The 24,102-nt window shown below is 33.2% G+C and overlaps 1 protein-coding gene across 1 annotated transcript in view; it reads right to left on the reverse strand.

Moving 5' to 3' along the window:
• The window catches only part of LOC150041479 (teneurin-1-like), a 464,851-nt gene that overhangs the window by 212,491 nt on the left and 228,258 nt on the right, over nt 1-24,102 (reverse strand). The window lies entirely within an intron of this gene.

Consider the following 24,102-nt stretch of genomic DNA (forward strand, 5'->3'; position numbering starts at 1 on the left):
GAGTTAGGCAGTGGTAAATTTTTGTTCTTCCTAATACAGAGAGGATGTAAACAACACTTCTGTTGACTATAGTGGTATAGGAACAGCATGATCTAAATCGGTTTTAGAAATGGAATATTAAACTCCATGATAAATCACTGAGAAAAAAAAACAAACCTTTCCCCACAGAATGCTGAGCTAGGAGCTGCTGAAGCTCTTAGGGCCAGTGGAGGCATTAGCTGCCCTACTTAGCACAGACAGGGTTGAAAAGATCAAGTGTCATCTGAGACATCAAAGTCCTGTGGAAAGTTAAAAGTCCTATAAAAATGTTCTTATTTTCTTTCTTTGTTTTTCTGATTGTTGGATCATCATCATTTCTACTTGGTCCTTGTAGGCAATGTTAAAAATCCTACTACAAAAACTAAGTATAATCGACTTTTGCAGTGAGATTGCGTCCTTTCTTTTTCAGCTCTTCTCTATAGGATTTTATGGAGAAAAATAACAGACAACTGGATGGTGGTATGTCAAGGATATATAGTAACTTCTGTGTCTTTTTATAATCTGATTGTATTTATGGCAAACACATAAATCACATAGCAGTTTTCTGAATAGCCTGATATGCATTAAAGGGCATATCCTTCTTTACAGTGTGAATAAAATTTTAGTAATTGAAGTCTTATTTTCCCTTCCAAATATTAAGATAGTCAAATGGGAGACTTCAGTCTTAGAAATTTTGGTACTGCCTGTACGTCTTAACACTATCCTAGACATACATGCTAGAAACTACCTAATCCTATCAGTTGTCCAGAGAGATACCAACTTTACTTTGAATTAATGCCAAGATGATGCTTAGAGCAAATGCAAATATGATATAAATGAAGATATGCTGATAATTCTACATTTTAATTTCAATGCCAACTAATGCCTTTATTTTGTCTCTGTAACTCATACCTTCTCAAAGAGTAGTTCTACTAAGGAACTGTTCTCTGGGCCTCAGGATTGACTAATACCTAAACTGTTGTCTCCACAACTCCATCTGGTTTTCTAAATAACCAAATAATTTTGAAATAAAAGTTATCTTTCTATCTCAAACTTTAGTGTGTTCAAAATTGAACTCCTGATTCCTATCCATTCCTAAATCTGATCCATTCATGGTGTTCTCTATATTGGTAGATGACCTCTTTGGTCTTCTGCTGGTTCAGGCCAAGTAAACATAGTCATCCTTTACCTGTCCTTTAATCTCAAATGCAATGATTTACCCGATCTGTATCCAGAATCCAATCATATTAGCCCACTTCCCCACTGCTACACTGGATCAAGTCATTTATCCACCTAGATTATTGCAATATTTTCCTAATTGGTCTATTGTTCTCTGATAGAACTTGTTTCTCACTGCAACCAGAATGGATGTTTGAACATAATAATCAGTTAAGTATACATAAAAGAGTGTGATTCATTTGTTCAGAAGTAGCAATGACATCATATTTTCCTAAAATAAAAGTCTAAATGCTTACAAGAGCCCTACACTGTTTCTGTGAACACATCTTTTGTTTTCCTCTTCTTTCATGCACTATTGCCGCATTAACTCTCTGACTCATTTCAGTGTCGGCCAGGCATGTTCTCAAAGCAAGTGCTTTGCAAATTCTCATTGAAAAACCACCCCAAATGGTATCACTCATTTTTCTTTCAATCTTTCAAAAATATCAATAAATGACATATTTTACTTAGTTTACTGTTTTCCACCAGTCTTTCCCCACTAAAATACAAGCTCCCTGAAGGTAGTCATTGTAAGTTATATTCATTGCTACATCCCTGAGAAGGACAATGAATGGTATGAAGTAGATATTTGACCAATGTATTTTGTATGAGTGAATAAGCAATTGTTGAAATCTCTCAAGAGGATCTTGAGAGAATGTAAAAAAATTAACAAGATACTATTTTCACCTCCAAGGAATGTATAGCCTAATGTAACCAAATTAACAACTCTATTAAAAGGAGGATGAAATAACTCTGCAATATAAGTTAAGATGCAGGAATTGGAAAAGTTGGATTCAGTCTATTTGATTATCACTATTTGGATCACCATAGCCACTGAAAATCTATTGCACCCTGATGCTATCAGACTTAATCTTGTGTCTTGTGACTATGGCCAATCACGTTAAAATTATTATACATACTATCATGTGTGGAAACCTATATCTTGCCTTTTCCCTTAGTATGTTTATTTGCAACATATATGTTCCTGAAAAAAGATAGAAAGAAAGGGAAAGGGAAATGAAGAAAGAAACAGAGAGATTCAAATAACCATTATGAACCATTTTCCAACTTCTAATCACAGCTGTTCACAGCCATAAATCAGCTAGGAATGTCACACATTTCAGGGTTATCGGGTGTCCTTGGAAGCAATCTTCCTTTAAACAACAAAACTGTTAGAAAGCTCCACAAAATTTTGTCCCAAAATTTCTGTCAGTGACTGATGTGATGAGGGAAACGTTCCAAGTCTCTTTAGGCATGTGAGATAGACTTGCAAGCACTGTGCCTACGGCTTTGAAAAGTACTTAACTGTGACATTTGTTAAAATCTTCAGAAGCTGAGATTGAATTCACTGGCAAACAGTTCATTATTTGAAAATAAAAAAGCAAAAATTTAATATTATCAAGAATATTAATATTTAAATCATAAAAAGCTTTTAAAAGCCAAATATTTCTGAAAAGATGTCATTCCAAATGCTTTATGGTAAAAGATAGTTCATAATTGCTTCATTGACTTTATCATTCAGTAACCTACATATAATCCCGGAAATCCAGCATTAACCATAGTTGTCTACACATAAATATAATGTTATTCATATCAAAATAATTTGTATTTATCTATTATTTTGATGAGGATAAACATTTTAATAAAGCAATGAATATGTTGGGAATATGCTATTAAGGAATAGAATGGAAAAATATATAAGGCCACTATATGCAGATGCATTCAGGGAGTTCACATAGTATAAATTCAAATGTCACTACAGTTGTTTGCCCTTTGATTTTGAGTCTACTTGCTAACAAGGTAAACTCTAAATGACTTCAGAAAAGATTCAGGGAAGTACACATTCATTTATGTCATTCTCATAAGGCTAAGGAAAGACAAATTGGTATGTGGTAGTCAGTGGCATTTGAAAGAGAATTATCATCATAAAAAATAAAATAGCAGTAACAATAGCTTAAGTCATATGAGAGACAATAGGGACAATAGCTTAAGTCATATGAGAGACAATAGGGACAAGGGAGAGGTGTTGTGCTTTTCCTATATAAACTTATTAAATTCTTAAAGCAGCCAATGAAATACATACTATTTTACCTCTGAACAGTTACGTGAATTGCCAAATTCAAACTGCTCCAAAGGCCACATTCATTCTACTATTCTACATTGTCCTTCAGTAGAACACCTGGCAGTGAGCTAGGTGGAAAAAAATATCCCCTCTGTAATAGCCTTCTTTCTCTAGATGTAAAATAATGAGATTTTATTAACTCAAAGAACTACTTCATCAGTAAATTTCCATGTTTGCATATGCACCAAATGGAAGTTCACATTATTTAGGGGCAGATAGTAGGGTTTGTTTATATTGGTCTTCATACTCCTTTCCTGCCGCCTGATTTTCATTTTTAGTTCCCAGATCTCCTAATATACACTCCTATCCACTATAGCACTATAGAATAGTGGAACTAAAATATTGCTTTGGAACCTATGTCTGCTTTGCTTCCTCTATCCTTCTATTTTATTTATCTTTCTCATTCCCAATCCCTTAAAATGAAAATTTGTTTGTGTTTATCCACTATTATATTTTGGAGAATTAACAAAAAGTGTCAGATGTCTCAGGAAAGAAATTGAATTATGCATAGAACAAGTCTTACTAAAATGGAAGAAATAAGGTCACATAGTACCTAAGAAATAACAGGAAGACCGTACTCTTCAAAAATAGTAGAGTAATTGTCATATACAGACCTTTGAAATTAATGCATATTGACTGATTCAGATAACACCGCACTTAATTTTGTGTGTTTGCTGGTCTTGGTGCTTGAATTCATGGCCTGACTCTGTCCCCGCATTAATTTTAAGGCTATTGTTCCACCACTTGAAATCCAGCTTCACTTTTGCCTGTTTTGTTAGTTTAGTGGAGATGAGAGTTCCACAGTCTGTACATGGGCTGGGTTTGAATCATGATCTTCAAATCAAAGTCTCCAAAATAGCTAGGATTCTAGGAGTGAGCCACCGAAAATCTTAAAAAAAAAAAGAAATGTGAGATGGATGCCAATGTCTTAAATTTATTAATCTAGTTATTAAGGAGTCTGAGATCTGAGAATCAAGGTCCCAAGATGGCCAACTAAGGCATCAAAATCCATCACTCTTATTTCTAGTTCAGCAGCACAAAAAGCCACAACTGCATGCATGGCCCAACTCATAGAGCAAAATATAAAGTGAGCTCACACCTGTGATTCTAGCTACTCAGGAGGCTGAGATCTGAGATCATAGTTTGAAGCTAGCCTGGAAATGAAAGTTTCTGAGACTTTTATCTCCAATTAAGCACAAAAAAACCCATAAGTGGAGCTGTGGCTCAAAGTGATAGAGTGCTAGCCTTGAGCAAAAGAGCTCAGGGATACCTCCAGGCCCTGAGTTCAACCCCATGACTGACAAGAAGAAAGAAGAAAGGAAAACAGAAAGAAAGAAAGAAAGAAAGAAAGAAAGAAAGAAAGAAAGAAAGAAAGAAAGAAATAAAGAAAGAAAGAAAGAAAGAAAGAAAGAACAAAAGAAAGAAAGGAAAGAAAGAAAGAAAGAAAGAACAAAAGAAAGAAAGGAAAGAAAGAAAGGAAAGAAAGAAAGAAAGGAAAGAAAGAAAGAAAGAAAGAAAGAAAGAAAGAAAGAAAGAAAGAAAGAAAGAAAGGAAGGAAGGAAGAAAAGTACAAAAAAAGGGATGTGAAATTCTGACTGAATCTTATCTTTATTCTTCATTAAGAAAAAAATAAAACACTAAGTGACCTCTTGTGTGTGTGTCTGTAAAAATAACATAATTTTATTCTTTACAGAATGAAAGGAGATATCTTCCTCATAGTTTTACCAACTTATAAGAGTGTCTGTCATCCTAGTGTATTCTCTACTAGCCACACATACATGACTCTCTTTTTCCATTCATGATTATTTCTTCTTTCTGAACATGTTTGCAAGTATTTATATATTTCTAGAACTTTCATTTCTAATGCTGCTATAGAGTGTTGATGTAGCATGATTTTCATATGTATCCCCTATTGTTGAATATTTATATTCCTCCCTCTTTACCTATAACTGAAGCCATTCAAAGGTACCATGAATATCTTCAATTTTTAAAAATTATTTCCTTAGGATAGCTTCCAAGAAGTTGAATTAATGAACCAAAAGATTTGAAATTTTTGTGGCTTCAGGGGATTGTAGTAGTGTTCATAAGCACTCTTTTTCATTGTACCCTTGCCAATACTGAGTAGCACTTTTAATGTCTATTTAAGTAAATTAATGATACCTTCTTTTAATTCTCATTTCCTTCAATGGAGACTCAGTATTTTTCTGCATATTTCCTAGTTGTAGAACCTCTCTTGTGTAGCCATTCACAGCTTTTATATACTTCTCTAATGCAAAATTTAAATATCTTAAAAATTAAATTATAGTAGTGCTATACAACTTACAGATTAACCCTTTAGCTACATTATGTGCTGAAACTATCTTTCATAATCTGTTTCTCTTTGCCATTTTTATGTTTGTCCTTTGGTGACTATTATAATAAAAGGACATGTAGTCATCGACTGGATATAAACAAGATGTATCAGTAACCCTGCTATACATTGTGCTGACAATAAAATACAATTAAATGAAACAGAAAGGAAGAAGAAAAAAAATACTACAAACTCAACTAAATCCAAAGATTTCTACAAAACCAATGTGTTAATATTAAACTATTAAGTGGATATTTTTATCATCTTTATGTAAGTCACAAATGTGTTGTGCATTGGCTCAACTTTATTTTATTTTTTATTGTCAGGATAATGTATAGAGGGTTTACAGTTACATTCGCCAGGTAGTAGGTGTGTTACTTCTCAAACATTGATACCCCTTTGCATGTTTTTGTCCTCATTTCCCTCCCCCCACCCACTCCCAATCATCCTCTTTCCTCCCCCTTCCTTTCCCTATCTCAAATAAACAAATAAACATATATACAATAACTCAGTCAGATACAGTAAGAAGATGAGATTAACTAAAGGGCAAAAAAAAGACAAGAGAAATATCCTAGTACATTAAAAACAACAGTCTCACAAGATAAACTCTTGTTTCCATATCCTAGAGTTCCTTTCATTTAGTCTCATCCTATATGACCTTATGTATCTAGGTTTTGCACTATTGTAATCCTCTGCTAACAGAGTCCTAGCTGTATACTAATTATTGCGAATGAGGGAAACCATTGAGCCTATGTTCCTTTGAATCTGGTTTACTTCACTTAATATGATTTTCTCCAAGTTTTCCATAGGCTCAACTTTAACACCAAAATATTGACAGGTTGAGTGATGATTACATAGATAGATGCATAAAGCCAAAACTTGCTTGATTTTGCCATTAGAGTTGGCCAGTGTTGATTTGTGTCACATATATACAATAACATTTTAGTGGAGAAAAACAAGGATAAGACATCATTTTTAGGACATTATTTTAGGCTGGAATTTTTATGAACTAAATATGTGTCTTCTCCATAAAGGGATTTCTTTTTTATTAATTTTCTTTCATGCTACATAGGTGTTTTATTATACTTAGGATACAGCCTTTCAGTGTTGAAATAAAGTTCTGCTTATTACTTTGGTTTATATATATATATATACATATTTGATTAAGCTGTTTTAGTATTTTTTAATTTTTTATTGTGATTAATAGAAGGGTTACATTATATTCACCAGATAGAAGGTGCATAACTTCACAAACATTGATACCCTTTCTTATGACATGGTCCCCATTTCCCTCCTACCCTCCCCCCACTTATCTTGATTTCCCCCTTCCCTATCCAATTTCAAATAACCCTTGGTTATCTCATATTGTTACATTTCACCTTGTTATCTGTTTTAGTATTTTTAGAAATTTTACAATAGAATGAGAAAAGGTTCCTCCTGGAAAAAAATTCTCCTAAAACTGACTGAATTCTTTGTGAGAACTGGTACAGTTGACATTCTTGTGGTATCTTGGCAGGCTCTTTAGAACACTTTGAAAGAGAATGTGAGAGTTTTTTAATTCTATAATTTAAGAGTAATCTGAGATCTCTTTTTATAAATTCTTATTTCTTTTGGATGCTTCTGTTTTTTTTTCACTTTATTTTTCTTAAAAGTCAGGTGGATGGGCCGGAATATTGCATCATGGAAGAAAATTAAAAGGAGGAAAGAAGTAATACATGGCAAAGATGGTGATGCTCTGAGTCTGCACAAATTCTAGACAACTTTTTGGGGGAACTGAAAGATTTCCCTCAGTTAGTATTCTCTATTGCTGTCTGCCATGGAATTCTATCTGTCACTGTGTCTGTCTCTCTGTCTCTGTCTCTTTCACTCTCCATTACACACACAGATGAACACAGACATACATATACACAGGAGTTTGAACAGAATTCTTTTTTAACTTTTATTTTTTTGCCAGTCCTAGCCTTGAGCTCAGGGCCTGAGCACTGTCCTTGGACTTTCTCAAGGCTAGAGCTCTACCACTTGAGTCTCAGCACCACTACTAGCTTTTTTCTATGTATGTGGTACTGAGGAATCAAACCTGGGTTTTTGTGCATGCTAGGCAAGCACTCTCCCTCTAGGCCAAACTCCCAGCACCTGGACAGAATTCTTTTGACTAATATCTAAGTATATTTTGACTTTGATGATATTATTTTATATTATATAGGAAAATGGCATTTGCTTAGTGGATTCCAAAATTAACATCCAAAATCATGTTGAGAAAGAAATCTTCTTTGAAATTGTGTAAATATATAGCACATTTCTATTCCTTAGTAATTTGCAAATAATAATTCATGTTTGCATTGGAGTGACATCTATCTTCATCACACCTTTTTGAAATTGTAACAGCCTCCTAAAGTAATTCAAAATTATTTTTCTCTTATTACTTTCACAATATCATTTGTGTGGATTATGTAGATCATCTAAACACTTAATAAAGGGAATAATCTTCAACAAAATTGAACGTAACTCAACATATAAAAGTTTTGTCATCCTTTAGAGAAGAACAATAGCTACTTATTTCCTTTAAGAAAACAATCATATTCAATTCATTTTACTTACAATGAAATCCATTGGGGTTTTGTAAATTTCATAGTATTATTAGCATTAAATACTTAGACAAAATGTAGTATCAAATTTAATATAGTATCTTGAAAATTGATAGGCTTTAAATATAGTGTTATAACCACACAAAATGCCATCTTCCATAGTTTACAAATAGCAAGTATTAATCAAAGTTCTTTGTTGCTATCCATCTCTAGCATTAGTTAAGAAAATTTGGCACTGCATCAGTAACCTTCTCAAGTTTCATGCAGTAACAAGTGGAAATAGTAGCATTTACACTGCTAACTATTGGAATTACATTTTCAAGTATGCCAAAGGTTAGACTGCAGAGGAACTAGTCAAATTAACCTAACATATGTTACAAATATATAGACCTTTAGTGACTTAATTGCTGAGGTGGATACAGAAATAAACAATGCTTTTTGGGATTTTCTGCTTTGGAAATGGCAAAGGCAGAGGGTCAGTATTATTTTAAAAATCCTATATTAGAGTCTTAAAATGTAAATACTAGATTCAGCTTTATGACAAATTGGTATGCCTCCATTTCCTGCCTATAATGTAGGGAAAATACCTATAATCATGAATGCCATGTATTGTCACATCTGGCCCGTGAAAAGAAAGACTGAAAGTTAAAAACAAATACTAGAGAAAAAATCTGGTATATATTCAAATAATCACTTTTCTTATGCATAATTACTATTGCTAATAATTAATATTATACAATAATATAATGAGTTAATATTAGTAATAACTAATAATAGTTATTTTTATCAATAGTAAAAAGCAGGTATTATTTTATGTAACAACTTCATAATAACATTGAATCTTCAAAACTTTTATGACATATATTTTCCCAAGTTACAAATAAGAAAAAAAGAGGCACAGAAAATTTAAGTATTTAATGGGTAAATTTCCATAGTACTCTTCTCTTTGTGATAAATACTCACAAACTTCCAGAAATAAGGTGTAATATTAGCTGCTATAACCACAGTGAACAAAACACATAAGGCTTTCTATTTTCAGAGGCAACTTAGAAAGTGCTCAAGTAGTGTCTGGAAGCTACTGAAGCTGAAAGATAATTGGTTTCTCTTATGTAACAAATAAAAATGTGCTTATTGGTCAATGTGGCCTAAAGGTGTCCAGGAAAACCAGAGACTAGTGGCTCCTGCCTGTACTAATGATTAACTCTTTAGGAAGCTGAGACTCTGAGGATATTGGTTCATAGCAAGCTGAAAACCCCAGAAGACTCCATCTTTAAATTTACCAGAGAAAAAATCTTGGAGCTTGCGTGGCTCAAATGCCAACAGGGCATGGTGGTTCTCGCCTGTAATCCTAGTCTGAGATGGGAGGATCACTGTCCCAAGCCAATCCAGGCACTAATGTCCTTGAGACTCTTATCTACAATTAACCACCATAAAACTGGGAGTGGTACTATGGCTCAAGGGATAGGGTGGTAGCTCTGAGCTGAAGAGTTCAGGGACAACAACCAGGCCCAGAGTTCAAGTCTCATTTCCGACAAAAAGCACCAGGCAATGATTTCAAATTTTGCTATGCAAAATGTCAGCATAGCATCCTAAGGTACTATAGATAAAATCAGAGAAAATATGAAGACAATGGTTGGTCTGTAAAACTCTGGAGGTCAGTCTACGATACAATACACAAGGTATTAGCAATATGTGAACAGTTTGATACATATCTGTGCATGAGTTCAGGTAAGGAGCAGGAAATTTACTAGATTTCCTCAGTCTCCTCTCAATAAATACTTGGTAAGAACTATAGCACAGATGTTACTGTATTTTGGTCTTTGTGATTCCCTCTTCTAATATCTAAGTTTTCACATTCACCAACTGGGAGCAATACAAGGTAATTGTAAGTGGGTTACTACCATTGAGAGTAGAGTTGAAATTATGCAACAGAACTTGGGGTCAGAAAGTCTGTACTTTGGTCCACTGTGTCATTTACTATATGACACTGAATGAACCAGTTACTTCTCTTACATTTTCACAGCACAAGTTAAATGCTCTTTCTCCCTCAAAATATTGGTAGATGACTCTAAGATTATGTATTAAAACACCACATAAATGTTAAGATAATTTATTCAGTTATCATTATTAGTCATTTTTACAATTAAAATATATCAAAACTAGGTTATCTATTCCTTTGAGAAAATGCATGTGCATGTCAAAAGTCATAGCCATATTTGAGTGACAAAGTACTAGATATTATTGTTTTGTGGTTAGTTTGCTTATTATTTCTTTATTAAGTATACTTTTTTTGTCTCCTGGCTTGAATTCAGGGCCTGGATGCTCTGTTTCAGGCTCAAGGTTAATGCTCTACCATTGAACTCTGCTTCCAGCTCAATTTTTATTTTGGTGGTTACTTGAAGATATGAGACTCATGGCCTTTCCTGCCATAACTGGCTTTGAACTATAATCCTCAAATCTCAGCTTCCTGAGTAGCTAGAATTACAGGCTTAAGAAACAAATACTCAGGTATGAAGTATAATTATTTTACAGTTAGTTTACAACATAAACACAACTCACCCTCTTGAATGTCAAATTCAATGACAAATTCAACGATTTGAGGTTCACTTAAAGTTGAGAAACCATTACGACTATCCTCTTTTAAAATATTTCCATTTCCATATCCATTAAATATTAACTCCTGATATGCCTCCCCTACCCCATCCCTTTTTACCAAACACTAATATACTTAGTGTCTTTATGTTTTTACCTCTTCTGGAGATTTTCTGTAAGTGGTATCATGCAATATATGGTTTTCTTTTTTTTTCTGTTTAGCTTTTTTATTCAGATAATTTTCTTTGTCTATTTGTGTATATTAGTTGTATAAAAGAGGTTTCATGGAGGCATAGAACATTTCAACCTATAATATTCTACAAAACCAACAATATGTATGACACACAACAATATATGGTTTTCTACATCTAGCTTTTTTTCACAGTGCTTTTAAGATTCATCATGTTGCAGTATGCAGCAATATTTCATGTCTATTATTTCTGAATGTAATATTATATGTTGTGCTGTTTTCTTTGTCTTTTGTATTTTAGGATCACATTACACATTATATGGTCCTGTGTTTGATGTTTTTTTCCATGTTACCAAGTTTGTTTTTCTTTGAACTTTTCTTCTTTCTGTATTCTTCAGAGAGAATAAGCTCTAAAGATTAGTCTTTAACTTAACTAATAGTTTCATTTTCCTTCTTGTGTGTCTGTGTGTATGCTGTTCGTACTTAAAATAAGGCCATTGTGGCATTGATTTGCTATTTGCTCAAGGCTAACACTACAATGTAAGCCACATCTTCATTGCTCACTTTTGGATATTCATTATCTGGAGATAAAGAGTCACTCAGCTATGTCTGCACAGGCTGACTTTGAAGCTGGACTCTCAGCCTCAGCCTTCTGAGTTGTTAGGATTACAGACAGGTGACTGTATTGTGGTATTGAGTATATCCAGTAGGTTTTCCATTTTAATTTTTATACATTTCAACCATAGAAGTTGCCATTTGTTCTTTTACTTCTCAAAAAATTATTTGTTCATTTGTCACACTTTCCACTGAGTCATAAATGGTATATTTTACTATCTTGAATGTATTTGTAGTTGTTTTCAATCTTTCTATGCTAATTTTAACATCTGGAGACACTTAGAAACAGTTTATGCAGACTATTTTTGCTCTTGTTTTTACTCTGAATATGTCATGCTGTCCTATTTCTTTGCATATCTTAATTTATTTTGTAGAAAATTGCACAATTTAGATAATACATTCCAAATCTAAATTCTATTTCTCCCTAAAGTTTGCTTTTACTTTTATGTTTTGATATATTTTGTAGATTTAGCCAAATAAGTTGTGATAAGTGGCTGCTATCTCTGGTCAGTTTTATTGTTTTATATATACACTTTTTATAGCCTCATTTGCTAAGTGTCAGCCATGTGTCCTGTAGCTCTGTTCTGTCAATAATTGTTGAAGATTGTGCCTAAACATTGTGAAAGTTCAAGAGTTCTGTCCTTTGCCAATTAAACATTTTGTGGGATAGAGACTCATTTAAGGTGTGTATCATTTCTAAACTTGTTACAGTTTTTATTTGAAAGTGGGCCTTTTCATGTCTCCTTTGCGCAACTATTGGTCACAAGGTTGACCGAAGATGAAAAGCTGACTTGGCCTCTCTGGGTCTTTGTCTTTTGCACCTAGCCAGAGCCTCAACGATGAATATGCATTTTTATGCCAAGCAGGAGTGGCTCCCACCTGCAATTCTAGTTGCTTAGGTGACTGAGATCTAAGGACCGTGGTTCAAAGTTAAGCTGGCATGTCTGAAACTCTTATCTCCAAGTAAACAACCTGAAAACCATAAGTGGAGCTGTGGCTCAAAGTAGTGGAGTACTAGCCTTGAGCAAAAGAGATCAGGGACACCGCCCAATCCCTGAATTCAGGTACCATGACTGGAAAAAAAAAGAATATGCATTTTGTAGACACAACCAACATTTCATATTATCAGAACTGTTGTCTTGCTGCAAAACCATAACACTGAGATCATGATTACTGTTAACAATGACATTAGGTTTGGGCATCATGCACTTCAAAACATGCAGTGAACCATCATTGACAGTAATGGTGCACTCACAATTCTTATGAACTGTTCTATCATGTGAGAGCCTTAGCCTTAACTAATATTATTGTGCAAGGGGGAGCACAAGAAGTCCTAAAAGAAAATAATATAAACTATCATTTTATTACACTGAGTGCAAAAGTTTATTCAAGTATTAGTGATTCTTGGACTGCTGTAGGCTTTTGATTGATTTCCAAATTTACTAAATGGTTGTTGTGTCAATTTTTGAGCTGTATAATTGTTTTTTGGAAAGTACAGTTTGTTGGTAACCTCCAAAGACCACAGCCAGAAGTTCTGTCCAAATGACTGATGTTTTTATTGGCAGGATTTTATAGAAATGTCACACATTAGTAACTTTCAATACTTACAATTTCAAAAATTTTTGCACAAAGTAAATTATTATATGTGATTTTTGATTGACCAAATATTATAATAATCTTAGGGTGCTATTGGACAAATAACAGATACTAATAAAATTAATTTCACATTTAAAATGTTTTTATTGTGTCTTCTAAAATTTTTAAAAGCACATGTATTATGCATTATACTTCTACTAGTTGTGTCTATTATTCTACAGTTATCATCCATCTTACAAAAGTACCATAATCAAATAATGCAATGAGTATATAAATGGTATAATCTAGCATTTAGAAAATACAAATGCAGCTTTTCACCAAGGAGGGCAAAAAGATAAAAAAAATCAAATAAAAGAGATATATAGAAATTTAAGTGAAAGATCAATTTCAATGTGTGTATTTCATTTGGCTTCACATTTGGATATAAATGAAAACATTACAAACATCAGACGGTGTGGGAAATCATAATATACACAGTATATAATCGCATTAAACCTTCACTGTTAATTTTTAAATACAATAGGTTACTGTAATTAGAGTTAGAAGACATATCTTGTAATGATATAATCAACTTTTGTGGGTGAAGGTATATGGAATTTTGGATTTACTTCAAAGATCTGTGAAGAAACTTGAAGGAATGGGGAAGTATGGGAAGGAAGGAAGATCATCCCACAGTTGAAAATCACCAAACTTATGTGATAGCTAGGTGTTGGGTCTATTTAATCATGTGCCTTATGTCAAACATTAAAATCATTTTGGAAAATTGTTAATGATGTTGGAAAATACTAAAATATAATTTTAAATGAGAAATCAAAATTGAAATTAATAATAAAAATGAACTAATACTGGTTATAGGTGATGAGGGTACTAAGTTTTAACTAAATTTCTGTGGTGAATTTCCATTAATTTGTCATCAGAAAAGAGTACCCCTTACATATACATAGAGATTTATTACCAATTATTTAAGTTGATTAAAAGATGAAAAATAATGTCAGAGGTCTAATGGCAATTAACCATTCTGTATGTGATTATGAATGGTTTTTACACTTTTTAAATGTTCTCTGTTTTTTATATTGAGAATTTATCATGTTTATTCCATCACCATATTAGTTTTCCTGTCTGTCTTTTGTAGACATGTACATATCTATTTGTGATTTAAAAGATATAAATTAGTACAGTCATATATATTACAAAACACTTTAGACTTTTTCCAACTTCTAGCATTTACATCCTGCCATCTTTCTGGCATGACAGTTTAGGACATTATTATTTCTCCTAAACACAGACACTCAGGTATTTGCCAAAGGTCACCTAGCAAGATGGCATCCAAACTTGGACAAGCACATAGATTTCACTACTCTTGGTCTAGTATTCTTTTCACTATATTGTATTGCCTCCCATGAAGACTATTGAACTCGACAAACTCTTCATTTATAAAATAACTAACTTAAGCCCAGCTGAATGCAAGTCACTTACATCAATTAAATGTACTATCTATTTTACTTAACTGCACCCGTGAGCCATGTGCAGGAAAGAAGCACTCAGATGAAATAACAGGGAGGAAGCAATAGAATTTTGTGACATATGGCATGCTTGCTGGTGAAATCAAAGGTATGTTTCATGCCAGCTTTTTGTCTGCAAAGTATCTTTCATTTCACTAAGAGGTATACCCCATGCCAGGAAATGCACAACCTCCAAGCCCTTTCTTTTGAAACCTAAACCCATGAGAACATAGACTTGGCAGGACTTGATGGAACACAGAATGCAATATGTTTGACCCATTTGTGGGTACAAACTATCCTGCTTATTCACTGCATGGAAAACTATAGTTGTCATCTGAATTCCCTATCATTCCAGTGAAATCCACATAAGTCCTAGGTTCCTAGCAAGAGATAGAATTTCTTCCCTTTGTCTTTTTCTTTAACTTCAGGGAATTAAAACAAGCTCAGAAAATAAAACCCATATAGGATAAAAGCTATCAGGTTTTCTTTTGCAGAATGATATCTTTGCCCTTTATGTCCTAAGGGGTTATAATCAAATTCCCCAGCGGATCCTAGTTTAGCCCCCAAAAAACTAGTAGGTTAAGTGAGTGAACTTAATAAGGACAAAGGAAGGAGTTGCTTGAGAGCAGTATGCCAGGTACGTTTGAAAAAGTCATTTCTAGAGATTTTAAGAACATACAATTTTTACTCTGGTACTACAAGAGGTACTACATCTGAGGTAAATTTCCATATTTGAAAGAAAACTTCATATTTAAGAGGATTATGTGAAGACAGAGGATTTTTCCTGCAATATAACTACCATTTTGAAAAATTGGTCCTTCAACTGATATGGTCAAATCATTTTCATTTAGTAGTGCTGGTCCTTAAATGCTAAAGCTCCTTACTGAGTAGCTTGCTTGTATTGTGTTTGTTTTAATGTTAGAGATTTAACTGGCTAATGGAGGATCATGAGTCCTTAAAAATTTCTGTCATAGAATAATATGGTATATCATGTAAGAGAAAGGTTTTGAGTTGAAAAGAGTACCTGGCTCTATTTTATGAGTCCTTCAACTTAACCTAATGTGTCCTCGTCTATATCATTCATATATAAATGAATAACATATTTCTCATAATATATATATATATACATGGCATTTAACAAAAGCAAGTGCCACTCATATTTTTTAGGAAAATGTCTGTAAGCATATTTATCACCGAGGAATTAATGATGGTAGGAATACAGGATCATATTATTAGAGGGTGGCACTAAGGATAATATTTTATTGTCTACTTTTTATTATCTTTTGTAACAGTAAAAGCTTTCTAATGCAAAAGTGAACGATCTATGTGATTTTATTTTAAAATGTGAGTAAAGTTTCTAGCTGAGTGTAGTATATCAAATAAGCCCCAATTTTCTCATTCTTGGCTGCTATTGTTATAATGTCAACAATTTTATTGGTAAGAAAAAAGAAGTTTGTGAAAAATTAGCATTAAGTCCATAGCATGCATAAACAAGGAAAAGAGTTCCTGAAATATGCATATATAGACACAATTTATAAATCATGAATAAATTTATTTGACTAAGCAAGTCTATAACTTAAGTTTAAAGAACATATATTTAATAGCCCCTCTAAGTCACACTGCTTAAAATGGAACACAATTTTGACTAAAAGAAATGTATAAATGAAGATGAAAATATTTGGAAAAAATATAGACAATCACCTCAAGGAAAGAAAGAAATTCTTCTACACAGAACTAAACACAGAACTCCCCTGAACCCAGCAATTACACTCTTAGGCATTTATCCAATAGACCACAAAGAAGGTTATTCAAGCTACTGGCAAAACCATGTTCATTACAGAATTGTTACCATAGTCAAGATAAGGTACAGACCTAGATTCTCCTCAGTGGATGAATGGATCAATAAAATGTGGTATATATACACAGAATGGATTTCTATGTTTCCATTACGATAGTGTAACATTTATAAGGAAATGGAGAGACTTGGGAAAAATTATATTAAGTAAACCAGAACAAGGGAAAAACTGGTTGCATGGTTTCTCTCATTTGTGGTAACTAGTATGTTGCCTATCTATCTACAAGTAAACACACTGGGACATAATAAATTACACAGGATTCTAGACAATCACGCAATGAGACCAAAGGAGTATATGCATAGGAGGGGCTCACAAAGGCTCAATAGCTAAATGAATATTGTTGTATAAAATAATATTTATCAAAATGTACTCTAGGAAATGGAAACAAGAAGTTTCATTTTCTCATTTGTTCCTGTTTTTGTTATCATTTTTGCTTTATTCATTTATCTTCTTAACATGAACAGGGTAAAGAGAGGTGCAGGAATGGTGGGATGAAGAGTGAAAAATGTGGCAGTGATACTTATTGGACACTATGTTGAAAATGAATGGGACAACTTGTGGCTGCGGATGGGACAGAAAAACTGGGAGCGAGTGAGGGAAGGAGTGAAAATATTCAGAAGCAAATGTACTCATCATCTGACTTATATAACTGTAACCCCTCTATATCACTTCTAAAATAACAATAAATAAATTTAAAATAATTAACCAACAAAAATGCTCTTCTATGATAATTTACCAGTTCCTGTAAATTATAATCAGTAATTAGTGGTAAAATTGTTTTTCTGGACTCACCACTTTGTCTCTATCTGCTTCTGTCTCTCTGTTTCTCTTAACTCTCTTAATCTTGCTTTCTTAAGCATATTTGTCAGTATTTATACACAAAACAAGAACACACATAAACACAGGAAATCTCTTCCATTGTTTTGTTCAGAATCCCAGTAGCTACTTGCTGATCCCCAACTGGAGAAAGATTCTAAAATAACATCTTCACTTCATCTTTCCTTCAGATCTATTCCTCCATTTCACAAAAACTTACTGATCTGATTATAGCCTTTCTCTCATGAGTTTTCCAGATGTCTACCTGTCAACAACTTGTTTAAAGTGATTAATGACTAATTGGAACTAAATGGATTTTCTCTCCTAGAATAAGTTATTTTTGTAGAGGTCATCTTAGATTTTAATATCTTTGACTAAAGGTATTAATTTTTGCTTTTGAAACTTTAGAAAATTAAACAGTAGAAAATTAAAGAAGATACCATGTGGCTATAAAATACTCTTTTACCTTCCCAAATCTCATGTGTTCTCAAATTCACGGATTTTATGAGGCTGAGTTCTTACAAGGTTTGGTTCTTTTACCTTTATGACAGAGATAGGATTGGCCTAAATAGTTATGTGATGTCTTCTGTGCATTTAATATTAACATTAAGGGGAGTAGAAATGAGCTAATGATTGTTTTCTATTTCATATTTTCAGAGTAAATGAATGATATCACTTGTAACTTCAACATATGAATTAATATTGCTAAACATGTTAAAATTTCAAATTTGTTACAAATTTTAGTATTAATGTCGTAAATGAAATTCTTTATTAGGATTCAGTGTCACAAAGGTAAGGCTCTTTTTCCCTCTTCCAGTTTTGTAGAAGGAGTTGAAATGCTCCAGGTTTCAAGTCGCTGAAATTCTAGAAATTCTGGGTATTTCTAGAACTTTCTTTTTCACTGGGTGTTCTTGGTGTTTAGTCAACTCTCAAAGGATAAAATACCAAGAATATATGATCAATACCTTTTCTTCAGCAAAGCATAGTGTCAATATTCTTGTATTGTGGCACTGAGTCATCAAGAAAACTCTACTGATTGGGATTCTAGCGCATACTATAACAGATATTGCTAAAGATGAACTAAAGAATAGCATTAATTGGAACTAAGTTCTAAACTTTCAAAGAAAGTCTATAACCTGTTCATTGGATGAGTGGTTTAGTAGTACTGAGATTTGAACAGGGAACTTCCATCATGCTACATAGGAGCTTAAACACTTGGAGCATATACCATGCTTTTTTCTCAATAAGTATTCTTCAGTGATCATCCTATTTCTCACCACAGCTGGGATTCCAGATAAACATCATCATGTCTAGCTGGTTTTTGAGAAAAAGTTTTGGTAATGTTTTTTGTGGGCTATTCTTGAATTGAAAGCTTTTTATTTTTGCTTCCCAATAACTGGATTACAAATATATACCACTAAGTCTCTCTTCAGTTAATTATAGTTTTTAATTTGAACATCCTTTAACTTTGATTCCTCAAAGATAGTGCAAAGCATGCTATTGGATTTAGTATCACACCCAGTTCTTTGATCATACTCAAGCTATATATCAATCCATATGTATTTACATCACCCTTTAGGCACACTAAAGCTTATTTGATGTAGTGTTAGCTTAAGATATTTATTTATAAGAAGGTGTGACTAATACATGGGTGGCATCTACTATGTTTAGCAATAAGTCATCATTTATATCGCTGAGGTATCTTGACATCAGAATGCATATTGTTTGACAAATTTGGTGTGATCTGTAGTCATTTACAAAGTACTTGTCACAGAAAATAAAATGGTAGTGGACTATATATTGGCAAAGTTGTACATGTTCATTATGAAATGTAGCTTTGATTTTAACTCTTCCTAATAAACCAAATATTGAAATCACTAATTGCTTTCATTTAATTTCAAGGAAATGATTTTTGGAATTTAAACTGAAATCCTGAAAACAATTGACAAGGTCCCCGTACAATATAAATAATATTTAGGATGTAGTCACTGGGGCACATTATAATGGCATTTAAAATTCAGTAGCCCTAATTATTTCTTTTTTCATATATTTTTATTTTAATTAATAGAAGGGTTACGTTATATTCACCAGACAGATGATGCATTACTTCACATATATTGATAACATTTTCATGTCTTGGTCCCCATTTCCCTCCCCCTACCTCAGCCACTCATCTTGTTTTCCTCACTTCCCTATCTGACTTCAAATAACTAAATATGCATATACACAATATATCAGATAACCAGGAAATTACTGTAACAATATGAGATAACCAAGGGACAGCAAAAGAGATGAGAGATAACATAGTACATTAAGGAAAACACTCATTATATGGTTTTGGTTTCTATATCTTGGAGGTCCTTTCATTTAGCCTCATTCTATATGGCCTTATGAATCTACGTTTTGTTCTATTGTAAATCTCTGCTAGGAGAGCCCAAGGTTTCTACTGATTAGGATATATGAGGGAAACCAGTGAGCCTCTGGCTTATTTCACTTAATATGATTTTTTTCTAAGTCTTTCCATTTCCTTACAAATGGGGCAATGTCATTCTTTCTGACTGCAGCATAGAATTCCCTTGTGTATAAATACCACATCTTGTTGGTCCACTCATCAACTGAAGCACATCTGTGTTGGTTCCATATCTTTGCTATGGTAAATAGTGTTGCAATGAACATCATTGTGCTAGTGAATTCAGTATGTCCTGTTTCTGAACGATTGTTTCCCTAAGATTTCTACACAAGATCACAATTCAAACTTTTTTACAGAGCAATAAAAATAAATAAATGTGTGTCTTTTCAGCTATGGTGTCAGTTAAAAATATGCAAGGGCGGGCCGGGAGTTTGGCCTAGTGGTAGAGTGCTTGCCTAGCATGCAAGAAGACCCAGGTTCAATTCCTTGGTAACACATACTTAGAAAAAGCCAGAAGTGGTGCTGAGGCTCAAGTGGTAGAGTTCTAGCCTTGAAAAAAATTCAAGGACAGTCCTCAGGCCCTGAGCTTAAGCCCAAGACTGGCCAAAAAAATTATGAAGGGGAAAGGAATTTGGTTGTTAAACTTTGCAAACTCTAATAATGTAGATATACATTAGGAAAAATAGAGTATAAACTGACATACAAGATGACATAGGAAATGTGCCACTATTTATTAATTTGAAATAATGGTATTGTTAGGACTTCATTTCAAAATCGAATATATCTTAAATAAGAAAATATTTTCTGTACATTTTTCCTTTATGTGAAGAACTGCTTGTTAGTGAAAATGAAACATTTTAATGTATGCATTTTCTTAGAAGAGGGCTGTTCCAGTGGTACAACAGTATATATTTGAATTATTTCAATAATCATTCTGAAAATGATGGTTAGGGTGTCCTCTTTCTTCTTATTAAAAAATAAAATGGAGTTTTCAATTTTATATAGTACTTAAACTTGTCTGTTTGGTAAGAAGATGAAAGATTTGAAGAATAGTACGCAGTCTTTGAGATACGTTTTATTCCCTCTAAATATAAGACAATATATTACCCAACAACCTAAGAAGCAACTGATGTGTTTGCATCTTTGATTTATCATAACTATAACTTTTTGGAAAAATATGGGTCTTTTCAAGTAGTCATATCTCAGATCTCTCAGAAGTAGGGTATTTTAGCCAGGTACTGGTGGCTATATTTATAATCTTAGTTCACCAGAGGCTGTGATTCAGAAGTTCATGGTTCTAAGCTAACCTGAGTAGAAAAATTTATGAGACTCCATCTCTAGCATGGATGGAGGTATGGCTCAAATGGTAGACTACCAGCTGAGCAAGCCTGAGGCTGAATTCAAGCTTTGGAACCATCAAAAATAGTACTTTCTAAGTTGTTCTAGATTTGTTTAATTCTTCACTGGCACAGGTTGTACAACTGCACAATTCCTCATCTAACATATATATCACTTCACCACATCCTGTTCTTTGTCCTGGATTTTTTCTTTTTTTCATATATTTTTTATTGTAATTAATAGAAGGGTTACATGATATTTGCCAGATAGATGGTGCATTAATTCCCATACATTGATACCCTTTCACATGTCTTGTTCCCCATTTCCCTCCCCTCCATCCCCACCCTTCATCTTGTTTTCCCCCATTCCCTATCCAATTTCAAATAACCAAATACAAATATATCCGATACATCAGGTAACCAAGTGAGATACTGTAACAATATGAGATAACCAAGGAACAGCAAAAGAGATGAGAGATAGCATAGTACCTTAAGAACAACAATCATTTATTATATGGCTTAATGTTTCTATATCCTGGATTTTTTCAAATCCAATCTTCTGGAAACTTCGTTTTCTTGTTTCTGTTACAAAATGATCTTGAGTTCACAAAAATTTTGTCTTTATTATGCCCAATTTAACATCTCACACAAATAATACTGATCACCACCATAAGACTGAGCAGACTGTCCCTGATTGTAAAGTCTGTAAACATCAAGGGCTTTCCTTTATAAATATTTTCACTTCTATGGGTCTCACTTAATTGAACAACACAGAATATGAAAGGAGGTTACATACATGTAGGTATTTCAATACAGAACTGAGAAACTGGGAGAATTCATTGCATTAAAATAGTAAGATAATTAAGTAAGATAAGGAGATTATTACAATAATCCTTCCACTGAATATTGTGCCATTGCTTACAGTCAAATAAAGATATGATGAAATGAATTCAGGAGCTGGTGGCCCACATCTTCAATCCTAGCTACACAGGAGGCTGTGATCTGAGGATCACTGCTTCCACAATGAAAAATAAACTGTAGGAGTTTGAAAATATGGTTTAATGCAATTTTAAGTAAAGAAAAAGAAATGTGCCCTACAGGGTACAACTAATTCAAAACATTTCTGTACATTAGAGGACCAAACCAAAACATATAAGAAAGGACCCATTGGAAATGCATTAAAATGACAGCAAGGAAGAAAATGGAACTTTGGATGAAATATGCATCATGAATATACATGTGTGTCATTACCAAATCCTTTCATTTAATTCACTTTATTGTTTTAGTGTCAGGGATGAAACCTAAGGCACTGCGCATACTAAGCAAGCACTTTATCATCAGCTATTTTTGAGCCTTCAGAATTCCTCAATTTTAAAATGCACACTGAGACTGTTCTCAAATAAACTTTCTTCCTATTTCTATGTTCTATGATTCAGAATTTTAGGAAAATACATATGAACCTTGAACTCTGAAATATTAAATCAACCACGTATATTAGTAATAGATTCTTGGTGAATCTTTAAATAATCTAAATTGCTGCATTGATTACTCTTAAAATTATATATTACTCTTAAAATTAATTTGTAGTTAGATTTTATTTTAAATCGATAGTTACACAGATCTATGTAATAAAATATTACAATATATGTATATATTTATAATAACAAAATCAGAAAAATTAACATATATGTCGCTAAAACATTGTAATTTCTTTGTTATACAACATTCAAAACTCTCTGTGGTATTTATTTTGAAATATACAACAAATCATTAAGTATAATCATTCTACTATGTAGCAAAGCTCCAGAATGAACCACTGAATGTTATAAAGTACAAATGTGGCAATTTTTCTAGTACAATTTGATGGGTTTAAGATAATTGATTGGTCTTTATTAGTAAAGAAAAAATGCCCAGAATAATATAATAGTATTCTGAAGGAGGAAGTGTGTCTCAGTGCTAGAGTACCTGCCTAGTAAATATGAGGCCCAAGTTCAAACTCCACTACCATGAAATGAAATGTAGCCATTTATAAAGAGGAAAGGGTTTTGGTGCCATTTTAATAGTTTTGGATGGATGGACCACACGGATGGTGAAATGAAATAATAACTGTCTGGAGATTAAGAAACATTGTCTATGAAATATAAAGTGAGGGCCTTGAAAATTATACATTTTTTCAGAGCTGACCAATTACTAACAGCTCTTGAAGTTGATTAACTATCACTAATTAAGGTAGAGGCATCATTATATATTTTTTAGGCATTTAGAAAATTTATAATAAATTAAACATAAAGTTGACAAGGTATGTCAGAAATACTCCAATAAAACTCTCCTTGTATAGCCAATATATGCTGCTAAAATAAGATAGCATATGGAAACCCACTGAATGCTATTGAGCAATAATAGTGGAGTAGTGCTGACAGAAAAAGAGAGAACAGTAGATGATATTAATCTGACTTAATAATATATGTATGTGTGGATTACCGTGGTGAAAATCCTTTGCATGATTAATAATAAAAAAACAATAATAAATAAATGACAGGAAAGTAAACCAGGGTCTGTTTGGGGTGAATATGAGAGAGACATGGGAAGGCTAAATGAGAGTAAATAAAGTCAAATAAAAATAGAAAACAAATCCTGTTGAAATTCTTTATTTTTTTCTTTTTTGTCGATCATGGGACTTGAACTCTGGGCCTGGACACTATTTCTGAGCTCTTCAGCTCAAGCTACCGTCCTATCCCTCGAGTCACGCTAACACTTCCATTTTTCTGGTGGTTAATTGGAGATAGGAGTTTCATAGTCTTTATAGTGTTCAGGCTGGCTTTGAACCATGATCCACAGATTGAAATTCTTTTAAGAAGAAAGAAGAGAGGGAAGATGGAGAGGGATGAAAAATTG

Source organism: Megascapheus bottae, chromosome X, assembly GCF_031878675.1.
Source record: "Megascapheus bottae isolate mThoBot1 chromosome X, mThoBot2.hap1, whole genome shotgun sequence".
NCBI classification, from domain to species: Eukaryota; Metazoa; Chordata; class Mammalia; order Rodentia; family Geomyidae; genus Megascapheus; species Megascapheus bottae.